Below are 15,305 nucleotides of genomic sequence, written 5' to 3'. Positions count from 1 at the left end.
CCAACTTACACCTTATACTATAATAAATTCAAGGTGGATAAAAGACTTAAGTATAAACCTGACACCATTAAAGTCCTAGAGGAGAATTTAGGTAGGAAAATCTCAGATATTTCATGCAGAAACTTTTTTACTGACATGTCCCCTAGAGCAAGGGACATAAAGGAAAGAAGAAACAAATGGGACCTCATCAAAATTAAAAGCTTTTGCACAGCTAAAGAAAACAGTATCAAAATAAAAAGAGAACCAACTGTATGGGAAAACATAAGTGCCAATGATACCTCAGACAAGGGTTTAATCTCCAAAATATATAAAGGCCTTAAACAACTCCACTCTAAGAAGACAAGCAACCCAATTAAAAAATGGGCAAAGGACTTGAACAGACACTTCTCAAAGGAGGACATAAAGAAGATCCAAAGACACATGAAACGATGTTCAATATCGCTAGCTATCAGAGAGATGCAAATTAAAACCACAGTGAGATACCACTTCACACCAGTCAGAATGGCCATCATAAATAAAGGAACAAACAACAAGTGTTGGAGAGGTTGTGGAGAAAAGGGGACCCTAGTGCATTTTTGTTGGGATTGCAGATTTGTGCAAACACTATGGAAAACAGTGTGGAATTTTCTCAAAAAACTAAAAGTGGATCTGCCTTTTGACCTAGCAATTCTAGTGTTAGGATTATATCCTAAGAACACTAAAACACCAATCCAAAAGAACCTATGCACCCCAATGTTCATAGCACCACAATTTACAATAGCCAAGTGTTGGAAGCAACCTAGGTGCCCATCAGTAAATTAATGGACCAAAAAACTATGGCACATTTGCACAAAGGAATTCTATGCAGCAGAAAGAAAGAAGGAGCTCCTACCCTTTGCAACAGCTTGGATGGAGCTGGAAAGCATTATGCTAAGTTAAATAAGCCAGGCAGTGTTGCGCGTGGGTCACCGGCCAGCAGTGACCACGGCACACTGTGGATGGCTCGACAATACGCGAGAAAAAACACACATGCACAGAGACAAACCAGTTTCTGTGGGGAAGTAGGGACAGAATGGCCACCCCCCCTAGTGGGGAGCGCGCTGATTTACCGTCCATACCTGCTTTTATTGGGCTCATGCTACATAATAACTCAGGTAACGTACAATACTCATTAGGGGAACTAAGGAACATATAAAACAAAGAACTCTGCCGGTCTATTGAGTTGGGGGGTCAAAGAGCTGTAAGGCTGAGGAACAAACTAGCTTCCTCCTAAGACCCTCCTCATTCAACTAAGAGCATTCTTGGACAAAGAAGGTTTCACAGTAATTTACATGTTCTTTCTTAGGCCCGATCACCCCGGGAAATCCGCACTTCCCAGTACCGAGCTGTACTTCCCCGTCATTGTTTCAGGCTTAGGTGGAGCACGGAACTAAAGCCACCGAGAGATAAGGAGTTTTTCTTCCGGACGCTGAGAACTCAGACTTTGTCAAAGCCGAGGAGTGAGGGTCCATCACCCCCTTTTGCTGCAGCCCCCCAAGTCCTTCTTTTGGGGGGGCCTCCCAAAAGTGATCGTGCCTGGCTTGGGTTGTTCCCCCGTGGGGAATCTTACCCGTCTTTGGCTAACCGACCAAGCTTTTTTGGGGGTTCAGCAGCAGAAACAGCATTACTGCCAGGGAGATAAGCTTTTTGTCTCCTTGCCGGCTCACGGTTCCAAGGGCGTTCCCTTAGCCTAGCTAGGCGGGGGTCTCAGCTTCTAATACCAGTCAGGGCGGTTCCCAACAAGGCAGTGAAAGAGAAATACCATATGATCTCACCTTTAACAGGAACCTAAACAACAAAACAAAGAAACAAGCAAAATATAACCAAAGACACTGAAATAGAGGACAGGCTGACAGTGAATAGAGGGGAGAGAAGAGGGAATTTCAGGGGAGAATGGGCAGGGTTTACAGGAACAAATTTAAAGGACACAGAGACAAAAACTAGGCGGGTGGTAATGGGAAGGAGGTGGGGAGGGTTGGGTGGGTGGGCAGGATTGGGAATAAAAGGGAGAAAATTGTACTTGAACAATGATTAAAATAAAAATAAAGAGTTGCCACAGATTGGTGGATTCACAGACTGGGCTAGGTATTTTAGAAAGAGATTTACTGTGTAGTTTCAGTGCATGGTTTCATGAAATTCAAGTTCTACGGCCTTTGTTTATAATCCAGAGATGTCACATACCTTCCTTCTTGCATACAGAGATGATCTACATTGTGAAAACTTTTCTTTTGCTTAGCTGTTTTTAAAATATGATGTCATATAGACGGTTTAGCACCCCAGTGTTCAGGCAAACATCAGAACTTTTTTAGTTATCCTTTATGTCATTGTTGTTTCTGTATTAATAACTACAGTTTGACTATACTTTTCAGGCAGTGTATTTGTAATTTTGCATGTGCTACATAATTATAGCATTAAAGCAGCCCTGGCTAATGTGGCTCTGTGTTCTGAGTGCCAGTCTGCAAACTCAAGTGTTGCTGGTTCAATTCCCAGCCCAGGCACATGTCTGGGTTGCATGTATGGTACCCAGTGGCGGAGGGGCGTGCAAGAGGCAGTCACTCATTGATATTTCTCTCCCTCTCTCTCTAAAAATAAATACCAAAAAATCTAAAAAAAAAAAAAAACAGTTCTGTGAGAGAGTAGAAATTTTAGGGAATATTTTTAAGAAAAGTATTTTTAGAAAAGAATTGACATTTAGAGGTTAAATAACTCCTCAAGGTCATTGTGTTACTTAATAATAGTGCAGTAGTGTTGGATTCAAAACTCCAATTTACCTACCCCAAGGCAAGTTTGTTTCTTTCTACGTTGTACAGGTACTGCTTTTTATTGGATAGCAAGTTATTGCTCTGTTTGTGTATAGATTTAAAAGGCCTAGCACTCAAGCAACATCCAGAGCACTGGGGGATTGGGAGTGATAGTTGCTTGTTCTTAGTATTGAAGCTGTTATACATTTTTACATATACTTGTAAATTTACATGAGAAAACATTCATTCTAAAACCCTTATTAGCATATAAGTGTAACAACACTTAATTTTTTATATCTTTTTAAAAATTTTATTTATTTATTTTTAGACAGAGGGGAAGGGAGGGAGAAAGAGAGGGAGAGAAACAGCATGTGGCTGCCTCTTGCACTCCTTGCACTGGAGAACCTGACCTGCAACCCAGGCATGTGCCTTGACTGGGAATCAAACCAGTGACCCTCTTTTTCGTAATCCAGTGCTCAATCCACTGAGCCACACCAGCCAGGGCAACACTTAATTTTTTATTATAGCAATCATTCACACAGTCACAGTTATTCTTGTCAACTCACATTATTAATGCTGTTTAATGTATCTTATTATTGAATGTCCAATTAGTAGTTATGATATAATCAACCACTGAAATTAGTGACAAATGATGTACACCATGGAGAGAAGAGAACAGGGTGCTAAGTAGGCCAGGTGGAAGACAGAAAGGGTTTGAAAACAGCAACAGAAGGGAAAGGATAGATATAAGCAAGGTTGGGGGGTCTAAGTGCAAATTTAAAATTGGGGCCACTTCTTCAAAAGAACATGGGGAAAATCCATTAAAAGTACTAAAATATAAAACTGGTTTTTTCTCCCATGGTTTCTCTCTGGATTTATTTGCTGTGTGGCTCACTTGACATACATTTAATCCCCAGGAGAACTGCACAGGTTAAGTAAAATATTATTTCAAGGTTATGAATGATGAAACAGAAGAATTTTTTTGCTGAATTTTGAGGTTTTAGTAACACAAATACAATGTGTACACAATCTGTCTATTCATTTTCCTCACTGCACAGCTGGTGACTCTGATGGTCAGCTTGGCTGCTCTTTCCACAGTGGCTTTACAGTTCTCTGGGGAGATGTTGTGAAGACTCTCAGCACAGTAAGATTTGTTGCACATTAGCAGCACTTCAAGCTCCTTGACATTGTGGACCAGGAACTTTCAAAAACCACTGAGCAGCATGTGCTTTGTTTTCTTGGTGCTCCCATAACCAATGTTGGGCATCAATATCTGGCCCTTGAATCTTCTGTGCACTCTATTGTCAATACCTCTGGGTTTCTGCCAATTCTGCTCAATTTTAACATAATGGTCTGACTGGTGCTGAATTAACTTCTTGGTCCTCTTTCTGATAATCTTGGGTTTCACGAGGGGTTTGAGGGCAGCCATGGTGCTGAGTAAAAGATGGCTGCCACCTCCACAGGCAGCGTGGAGGAAGCTGAAACAAAATGTTTCCAGCATCCCTGGCTGGTGTAGCTCAGTGGATTGAGCATGGACTGCAAACCAAAGAGTCACTGGTCCAATTCCCAGTCGGGGCACATGTCTGGGTTGCAGGTCAGGTCCCCAGGGCAGGCCATGTGAGAGGCAACCACACATTGGTGTTTCTCTCTCTCTTAAAAAAAAGGTTTTGGCATTTGCAAAAGAAAACTGACTGAGGCTTTGATCCAATGCATAAGTCAATTCTATCTGCAATTACTGCTTCCAGTAGCCATTGGAAACTCTTGCCTACTTTAAGGAAAATTCTATTTTAAAATATATTTCTTCCATATAATGCCACTTACTATTGTTATATTTTGGGTTGTTTTATGCAAAGTAAGGGATAGATAGATTTAAAGTAAGGATAGGTATGTTCAAAGAAGGGTAGATAAGTAAGGCAGGAGTTGCATATCTATGTATTTTAAATATAAACTTTAATTATTTTACTCCTCTCCTAAAATACTTCTTAAATGTAAGTGAGAATTCCACAAGTGTGTTTCATGAGTGAAAATAAATTAGAATAAGTTATTTTATTCTTATAACTTATGAATAAAATAAGTTATATTTTATGTTTCACAGTTGAAAAACTCCAGCTTACCTAACTGTACACCCCAATGAAGCTGATTTGAGTCAGAAGGTGTTTTGAAGTTCATGGAAATGTTCAGAGCAGCATGCCATAAAGTATAAAATATGTCTTATGTTTAGTCATGGAAGTCTAGACAATCAGAGTAAAAATATTGACAATTACTTATTTATAAGGTTTTATAACCTTATTTTATAAGGTTGGAAAACTTATTTAAGTTTACTATGTGCATAGTTACAAATTTTGAATTCCATTTTCCAGTCGATTGGTAGAGAGCCAATTTGTTCTTTGATGGCATGGACTGAGGCAGCAGTGATTTCTGAAACCTTTTCAATGAATCATATAGCAACATGTTTGAGTAGGGAGAGGGCTGTAGCAACATCTCTAATTTTTCTGCCCACATGTTTCCCAGTCACACAGCTCTACATCAATTCCAACTTAACGTCAGCAGCAACCTAAGCCTGTTTAAAAGTTGGGTAAACCCCAAAAGGTATAGATAGAATCCTGGAAGTTTTCTCCTTATCTTTACTTTATATTTTTACTTTTCTCAATAATGGTGGTGATGATGATATGAGTGATAATTTAGTTGCTAGAGAACATGATAGATGTTTTATTACCTCATTTACTTTACATAAAAATTTTCAAAATTATATATTATTATTCTCCAGTGAAGATAGAAACACCAAGGCTTAGAAAATTAAGTTTTTCCAGTTATGAAATGGAAGAGAAACAGCAAGAATCAAGAAGGTAGATTTCTGCAACCTAGAAGGCATGTTGACAAATTCTGATCCTCTCTCTGGCTGCTGGAATTTCATACTGGCTATTCCCTCAGGCCAGAATGTTCACCACTCAGCTTTGCCCATGATGAGTCTGTCTCATTATTGAGAAATGTCTTTCCAGAAAGAGTTCTTTCTTGGCCTATGGTATCCTCTCCTACTGTATCTAATATTCTTGCCTATTGCCCCTAATATACTTCCCAGAGTTTGTGATTATCATAATGCTATTTACTTATTAAATAAATATCTGTTTCTCCCTCTTCAATGAAAGCTCCAGGAAGATGGAGATGTTTCGGTTTACTGTATTTCTAGAAGTAAGCATACTTCTTTTTTAGATTTCTTTATAATTATAGTTGAGATGTAATATTCTATTAGTTTCAGGTATTCGACATAGTGATTCAATGTTTATATATTAATAAAATACAAAGTGATAACCACAATAAGTCTAGTAACCATCTGTTAACATACATAGTTATTAAAATGTTATTGACCCTGTTAGTGACATTGTATCCCTATCACTTGTTTTATAGCTTAAAGTTTGTCCTTCTTAATCTGCCTTCTCTATATGTGCATATTGATCCATAATAAATGTTCAGTAAATGTTTATTAAATAAATGACTGAATCCTGAACAAAACAAGATCTAAGAGTATGGATGGCCCTTAAGACCAAGATGAGAGTCCCTACCCATGGGTCACTCACACACAAGATCAATGCACAAAGTAAAGAGGTAACTGGACAAAAAGCTGTTTTCTTCAAGCTACCTGACCAACACTTATTTTTTTCAACTATAATTTACATAATCTCTTATTGTGTGACATTCCAGATTGTTTCTAATTTTTCACTATTGCAAACAAAGTGGTGATGAATATCCTAGTGCCCATACATTTTTACAGTTATGTGATTATTTTCTTAGGGTAAATTCTACAGTGTGCGTCCCATACCCACCTGCCCTAAGGTACTGGTGTTCTTGTATCTAGGACATTGTTCCTTTTTGTTGAACATTATGGGTCTCAACTGAGGCAGTTCCTGACCAGCACTTATTGTTTATGGGAGGCAGTCTCTTTGACTCTCTGATCATGTCAACATGATGTGATCAGTCTCTGAAGTATCATGGAACAAAGAAGATATGTGCTCATTGCATGAGCATTGTCTTTTCCAAAATGTAGCCCCCATTTCCCTCCCTTAGGTGCACTCATGTCCATAGTTGGTCTCCCAGTTAGGAGCCTTATGTCCTCATGAAACCTGTTTGAGCCATCACTCATGTAGGTCCATTCAGGAGCAGTATTACATTTTAAAAAGGACAGTCCAGACAGATGAATAATATTATTAACATTAAAAATTAATGAAGAAGATTTTCAGGGTTTACTCATGCCTCCCAAGGTCATTAAATTAATACAGTTTGAGGGAAACACTGTCCTGTGAAGTCCTCCCTCTTGCAGATGAAGTAAGCTAGCCCAGACACATTCCATCTAGTGGGAAAGGGACTGGTGATCCTCTCTAGTAGAGAATGCCCCAAAACCTTCCTCAAAATGGCTCTTATTTAGATCAGTATACACAGGGGTATACAGCATACTTGCATAGCTAATCAGTTAAGGTCAAAAGTCTATAGTTACAGAAAACAGATATTATCTACAGATAACGATTGGAGGAATGCAGAGATCAGGTTAGATAAGCTCATGCCAGATGGTCATTGAGGCATGGATCATGAGTTCAGGAGTTCACTCCCTTATGCTTTGAACTTAAACATCTGGTTTATACCAACAGAGCTATACAAAGCAAAGCAAGCTTCAAAGGGTACAGTGCATTCTTCAGGCCTGATTTCCCAGAGGACTCTCAGTGCTAGCATCGGGTCATGTCTACCTCCTGCATTCCCAGTTTTCCAGTCAAGTCTTACAGGCCTTTTCAAGGCCCTGCTTGTGTCGGGCTATAGTCTCTGATACCACACAAAGTGGTCCCCAACAACAGGTTATGCCCCTCACTAATCCTTTGTGTTCCCCTTTTTTCACAGTCCAACACATGCATTCCATAGACAGCTGTTTGTCACTCCCTCTTCCTCGCAAACACATCATTTCCCAGTCTCCTACCTATGCCACCTCTGCCCTGTTTACAGACACCTTCTCCCTATCTTGTCACTGACCATTATGGGGTCATCACATGTAAATCAATACATTTTATCCTATCACATCTACAAAACTACAATTTCCCCTCTATGAAAAACAGTGGAAAGATACTGCTTTTATTTCAGTCCCTATTTATAGATAACTGTTTCATTTATAACAGGAAATCCATCTTCTTTGTGTGCGTATGTGCATGACTGTCTTCCTAAATCCATTAGGAAATATTTTGCCTGAGAAATAAAATGTTTAGCATCCATATGTTGATAGCTTTGAAATGTATAAATAGTTAAATTTGAAATTGTTAAATAGTATTATTTCTATACAAGAAACTTTGATTTCCCCTCAAGTGTCAGCAGTTCTTTATTTGTTACCATAAAGGTTTTGAGTTATGTGTCATATTCAGGAACAACCATTGTTACAAGCAAAGAATAATCATACTTCTGTTAGTTACATTATTAAGTTGTTTCAAAGTTCCAATCTCCAAGTTATAGTCTCTCCCCAAAACCATTGGAATACTTTAAAATATGATATGCATTCACCATACTTCCCTTGCAAAAATAAAAGTCTTTCAAGCCTAAGGTGGGTTTTTGTCAGAGTATAGACACATCATTTCTTTATTTGAATTTTTGTTCAATGGCCCAAATACCATGTTCTCTCCTATAGGATATTCTGATGAATAATTTCTCAAATTGCATTGTGCACATATGAGTTACATACTCAAATCACCAGATAAAAAATAAATAAAATACCCAGGATGATATTTTTTAATTAAAAAATCTAAAATAATAGGTAAAACCAGGGAAATTAAGAGGTACAAAAATTGCTACATATTAGAGTGTCATGTATTGGATTGTCTTCAAAATCTTGATATTATTGTACCCACCTGCCCCATTCTTTGTGATGTTGCAGGAGCTAGAAACCTGGAAGTTACATTCTTCAAAATTCTTGTCAGCTGATTTCAGGTTAGAATGTGCCAGCCACAAGCACTTGGATGAGATTTGAGAGGCAAAAGAGAAAAACAGTATATTATTGCTGCTCCAGTGGAGGCAGACAAAGACACAGAATGATGTGTATCAGCAGATGGGTTATTCTGACTCTGCCTCTGGGTGTTTTCCTACAAGTTACAAGCTCAGTTCTGGAAGCAGCTGGGAATACCACCAGTACATTTCTGTGGTTCTAGGGACTTTCTGAAAATTACAGCACTTGAGAGTAAATTTCACTAATTTTCATTCCTCTGACCTGCCACTTGTTTCAGAAGAAATTAATGACCTTTATTATCTAATTTAATATAATTAATTTATTGAATTCTTTTCTGCTTGAGATATCTTGAGTGGTTTTTGTTTTCCTGAAAAAACTTTGGATGACATATGCTATAATTTTCTGAGATGGCATATGGCCTATTAGCAGATTTTATGAGATAGAAGAAAAAGAAATGGAATGTGTCCTTAGCTGATGAACTGCTTAGGTCACAGAACTGCACTGATCTTGTGTAGCAGTGTTGCGTTCTGCAGCTGGCTCAGTTGAAGTTGACTCAAATATGATTGTATTGACACTGCATTTGTTGAGCTGTATCCTGGCAGATAAACAGAAAAGGAGAAAATGTCATATCCTTTGTCCTTCAGATACACAAAATCTAGAAAGAGAAGTAATAGCAATATACATAAACAACAACGATGAAGACAAAACATCTCCTGTAAGAGAAATAGTGCTTCCCCTTCTCTTCACCTGTCTGTCTCCTCTCATTCCATTTGTCTACTAGTAAATGATGTAGGTGGCCAACACCAAGTAGCTTGTAATGGACTAGCAGGTTTTCTAAAGGCAAAGAGGAACCAACCACAGCACAAGGAACAGGGGAAGAGAGGGAACTGGAAGATGTGATAGGAAGGAATACTGGGAAAGTAGTGCATTTTCTCATTGCTTTCTTTTTTTTTTAGAATTTTTTTCATTTTATTTTTTTATTAAATAGATCTGATTTTCATTGCTGTTCAAGCAAAGTTCTCTGTCTTTTCCCCCTCCCCCTCCCCACCACTTTAGCCTTCCCCACCTCCCTCCCCTGTTTTCATCCCACCTTGTTATTGTCCATGTGTCCTATATGGTTTTTCCTGTAAATCTTTCAACCTTTCCTCCCATTATCCCTTCCCCTCTCCCTTCTGGTTACTGTCAGCTTGTTACCAGTTTCAATGTCTTTGGTTATATTTTGCTTGCTTGTTTGTTTCATTGATTAGGTTCCATTTAAAGGTGAGATCATATGGTATTTCTCTTTCACCGCCTGGCTTATTTCACTTGTATAATGCTCTTCAGTTCCATCCATGTTGTCACAAAAGGTAGGAGCTTTTTTCTCTCTTTCTGCTTTGTACAATTCCATTGTGTAAATATACCATAGTTTTTTGATCCATTCATTTACTGATGGGCACCTAGGTTGCTTCCAGAACTTGGCTGTTATAAATTGTGCTGCTATGAACATTGGGGTGCATAGGTTCTTTTGGATTGGTGTTTCAGGGTTCTTAGGATATAATTCTAGCAGTGGAATTGCGAGGTCAAAAGGCAGTTCCATTTTTAGTTTTCTAAGGGAATTCCATACTGTTTTCCATAGTGGCTGCACCAGTCTGTAATTCCACCAACAGTGCAATGGGTTCCCTTTTCTCTACAACCTCTCCAACACTTGTTTTTTGTTGCTTTGTTTATGATGGCCATTCTGACTGGTGTGCAGTGGTATCTCATTGTGGTTTTAATTTTCATCTCTCTGATGGCTAGGGATACTGAGCATCTTTTCTTATATCTCTGGATCCTCTGCATATCCTCTTTGGAGAAGCATCTGTTCAAGTCTTTTCCTCACTTTTTAAGTCAGTTGCTTATCTTCTTAGAGTGGAGTTCTGTGACTTCTTTATATATTTTGGAGATCAAACCCTTGTCTGAGGTATCATTGGCAAATATATTTTCCCATATGATTGGTTCTCTCTTCATTTCAATGTTGTTTTCTTTAGCTGTGCAGAAGCTTTTTAATTTGATGTGATCCCATTTGTTTATTCTTTCCTTTATGTCCCTTGCTTGAAGGGACATATGAGTGAAGATGTTGCTACATGGAATATATGAGATTTTCCTGCCTGTGTTCTCCTGAAGGACTTTTATGGTGTCATGACTCACATGTAACTCTTTTTCTTTCTACCTTGAATTTATTTTTCTGTAAATTGGTGTAAGTTGGTGTCGAAGTTTCATTTTTTTTGCATGTAGCTTTCCAGCTCTCCCAACACCATTTGTTGAAGATACTATTTTTCCCCTTTTATGCTGCTGCCTCCTTTATCAAATAGTAATTGACTATAGAGACTTGGGTTTATTTCTGGGCTGTCTATTCTGTTCCATAGGTCCATGGGTCTGTTCTTATGTCAGTACCAGGCTGCTTTGATACAGTGGTCTTGTAATAAGTTTGATATCAGGTATTGTGATCCCTTCTACTTTGTTCTTCTTTCTCAAAAGTCCGCAGCTATTCATGGTCATTTATGGTTCCATATGAATTTCTGAAGTGTTTGTTCTATATCTGTGAAATATGCCATTGGTGCTTTAATAGGTATTGCATTGAATGTATAAAGTGCTTTGGGGAGTATGGACATTTGTATGATGCTAATTCTTTGATCCTAGAACACAGTTTATGTTGCCATTTGTTTTCATATTCTTTAATGTCTTTCTTTGGTGGTGTGCAGTTTTCTGAGTGTAGGTCTTTTACCTCCTTGGTTAGGTTTATTCGTAGGTATCTTATTTTTCTTGTTGCTATATCAAATGGGTTTTTTTCTCGATTTCTGTTTCTGATATTTCATTTTGGTATACAAAATGGTTTTGATTTGTGAATATTGACTTTGTACCCTGCTGTTTTTGCCAAATTCATTTATTAAGTCAAGCAGTTCTTTGGTGGAGTCTATAGGATTTTCTATGTATATTATCATGCCATCTGCAAACAATGACAGTTTTATTTCCTCCTTTCCAATTTGGATGCCTTTTATTTCCTTTTCTTGTCTGACTACTGTGGCTAGGACTTCCAGTAGTATGTTGAATAGAAGTGGTGGAAGTGGACAACCTTGTCTTGTTCCTGATCTTAGTGGGAAAGATTTTAGTTTTTGTCCATTGAGAATGGTGTTGGTTTTAGGTCTCTCGTATATGGCCTATGTTAGGTTAAGGAATGCCTTGTCTATTCCCACTTTGCTGCACATTTTAATAAATGGGTGCTGTACCTTGTCAAATGATTTTTCCACATCTTTTGATATGATCATGTGATTTTTGTCTATCATTTTGTTTAGGTGATGTATTACATTTATTGATTTGCAAATATTGTATCATCCTTGCATCCCTGGGATGAATCCCACTTCGTCATGGTGTATGACCTTTTTAATGTATTGTTGGATGTGGTTTGCCAATATTTTTTTGTAGATTTTAGCATCTGTGTTCATCAGCGATATTGGCCTAGAGTTTTCTTTCTTTGTTATGTCTTTACCTGTTTTGGGGATAAGATGGTGCTGGCTTTATAAAAATAGTTTAGTATTCTTCCATCTTCTTATGTTTTTGGAATGATCTGTGAAGGATAGGGCTTAGCACCCTCTTTAATACTTTGTAAAATTCTGTGAAAATGTTTGGTCCAGGGCTTTTTTGTGTCAGAAGCTTTTTGATTACTGCTTCAATTTCATCAGCTGTTACTAGTCTGTTCGGGCTTTCTACTTCTTCATTCAGTTTTAGTAGATTTACATTTTTCTAGAACTTTGTCCATTTCGCCCAAGTTTTCAAATTTCTTGGCATATAGTTCTTCAGAATAATTTCTTACAATCCTTTGTATTTCTATGGTATCAGCTGTAATTTCTCCTTTTTCATTTCTGATTATGTTTATTTGGGTCTTCTCTCTTTTTTTCTTGAAGATTCTGCTTAAAGCCTTGTTGATTTTGTTGATCTTTTCAAAAAAACAGCTCCTGGATTTATTGAATCTTACAATAGTGCTTTTAGTCTCTATGTCACTTAATTCTGTGCTGATCTTAGTTATTTTCTTCCTTCTACTTCCTGTGGGATATCTTTGTTGTTGGTCTTTGTTTTCTTGTAGGTGTAGGATTAGGTTGTTTATTTGAAATGTTTCTCTTTTTTAGATAGGCCTGTACTGCTATGAACTTCCCTCTCAGGACTTACTTTGTGGTGTCTCATAAGTTATGGATTGTTATGAGTTCATTTTCCATTGTTTCCAGAAAGTTCTTGATTTCTTCCTGGATTGCATTCTTGACTCATTCATTGTTTAATTGCATGCTATTCAATCTCCATGTGTTTGAGTGTTTTTGTGTTTTTTCTTTGAGGTTGTTCTCTAGTTTCAGTCCCTTGTGATGGGAGTAAATGCTTGATATGGTTTCAATTTTCCTTGAATTTGTTGAGGTTTGCTTTGTGTTTTATCATGTGGTCCGGGGCTTTGAAAGAATGTGTACTTTGTTTCTTTGGGATGAAGGGCTCTAAATAAATCAGTTGAGCCCATTTGTCTAGGACATTGTGCAATGTTGCAATATCTTTGTTGACATTTTGTTCAGAACATGTATCCATTTTTGACAGTGGGGTGTTTAAATCCCCTACTATAAGTGTATTGCTGTCAATATCTTTCTTGAAGTCCTCCAGGATTTTCTTTATATATTTGGGTGTTTCTATGTTGGGTGCATATATATTCACAATGTGTATGTCTTCTTGGTGGATTATTCCCTTGAGTATTATGAAGTGACCTTCTGGGTGTCTTTTTATGGCCCTTGTTTTAAAATCTATTTTTTTTGTTTGATATGAGTATTGCTACTCCAGCTTTCTTTTTTCCTGTCCATTTGCTTGGAATATTTGTTGCCAGCCCTTCACTTTCTGTCTGTGAAGGTCTTTTGTCCTGAGGTGGGTCTCTTGTTTGCAACAAATGTGTGGGTCACACTTTCTCATCCATTCAGCTATTCTGTGTCTTCTGATTTGGACATTTTATCCATTTACATTTAAGGTTATTATTGATTGGTACTTATCCATTGCCATTTTTTGTACCTGTGTTTGTCTCTCTCTCATTCTTTCTTCCTTCCTTTTTTTTTTAATTCAGCCCCTTTAGCACTTCTTGCAGAGCTGGTTTGGTGGAGATGTATTCTTTCAGACTTCTTTTGTCTGGGAAACTCCTTATTTTCCCTTCCATTTTAGTTGAGAGCTTTGCTGGATAGAGTGGTCTTCATTCCAGGCCTTTGGTTTTCATTACTTGTAATATTTCTTGATTCTCTTCTGGTTTAGAGCATTTCCATTGAGAACTCAGCTGCTAGTCTTATCGGGGCTTTCTTGCATGTTACTTCCTGTTTCTCTTTTGCTCCCTTTAAGATTCTCTGTTTGTTTTAGAAATTTGCCATTTTAATTATGGTGTGTCTTAAAGGGGGTGCCTTTGGGTTCCTCTTAATTGGCACTCTCTGTGTTTCCTAGATATGTGTGACTTTTTCCCTCATCAAATTAGGGGAGTTTTCCATCATTACTTTTTTAAACAGGTTTTCTATCCCTTGTTCTTCTTGTCCTTCTGGTATTCCAATTATATGGATATTATTATGTTTCATGTAGTCTTGCAGCTCCCATACCACCTATTCATTCCTTCTGAGGCTCTTTTCCTTTTCTTGCTCTTTCTGGGTGTTTTTTTTTTTTTGTACCTTGTCCTTCAGCTTGCTGATTCAATCCTCTGCTTCATACAGCCTGATTGTAATTCCTTCCTGTGTGTTATTTCCAAAATTTTATTGTTCATTTTTTCCTGGTATTTCTTTATAGTTTCTTTTTCCTTTTTGATAGTGTTGTAGTTCTCACTCAGTTCCTTGTAGGTGTCTGTGAGTCCTTGAGCATCCTTATAACCATTATTTTGAATTCTATATCTGATAGGTTGGTTACCTTCATTTCATTTAGCTTTTTTAGTAGGAAGTCTTCCATTCCTTTTGATTATGTGTTCTTTTTTTCTCCCCATTTTAAGTGACTCTTTTTATTTGTTTCTCTGCTTCCTGATGTTTTGCTTTGCTAGCTGTCTTTGTAGGGTGAACTTCCATGGTGGAAATTCTATGGGGTTCAGTAGTGTGGTCACTTTGATCTTTTTATCTGGATGCTCTAGGTTTGCCCTTTCTTCTGTTTGTGTGGGCTTTCTTGTTGTACTTGGGTTTTTACCTTTTGGTGATTCCTTTGTTGGTGGTTTCTCTCCTACATCAGGTATACTGATATTCACAGATACCACCTATTCTTTTATGTGATCAGTGGCAGAGAATAGGAAAAATGGATTAAGACAGTGGGACAGTGTTTTATGGGATTTAAAGTACCATCAAGTAGAGAAGAGATCAGAGATTCTTTGAATAAGTACAGCATTCACCCAAGTAGGGTGATATTTCACCCAAGTAGCCACTTTTTATAAAAGGTGAAAATGAGATAAGACTCTTGTTAGAGGGGAGGATGATTGCTAGCTGAATCCAGAAAACAGAGCACTTGTGCAACATTAGATGATAAAACATAGTGAGAGTAAAGGATAGAAGGTAGGCATAATGTAAGAGAGAACAGAGTTAACC

At 37.8% G+C, this 15,305-nt stretch overlaps 1 pseudogene; it reads right to left on the bottom strand.

Moving 5' to 3' along the window:
• Window positions 1–3,759: 3,759 nt before the first annotated feature.
• Window positions 3,760–4,188, bottom strand: LOC123825795 (annotated as a pseudogene).
• Window positions 4,189–15,305: the final 11,117 nt, after the last annotated feature.

The sequence above is a fragment of the Phyllostomus hastatus genome, unplaced genomic scaffold (assembly GCF_019186645.2).
Source record: "Phyllostomus hastatus isolate PE091 unplaced genomic scaffold, TTU_PhHast_1.1 phas_contig_65, whole genome shotgun sequence".
NCBI classification, from domain to species: domain Eukaryota; kingdom Metazoa; phylum Chordata; class Mammalia; order Chiroptera; family Phyllostomidae; genus Phyllostomus; species Phyllostomus hastatus.
This window is presented reverse-complemented; position numbering and strand designations above follow the sequence as displayed.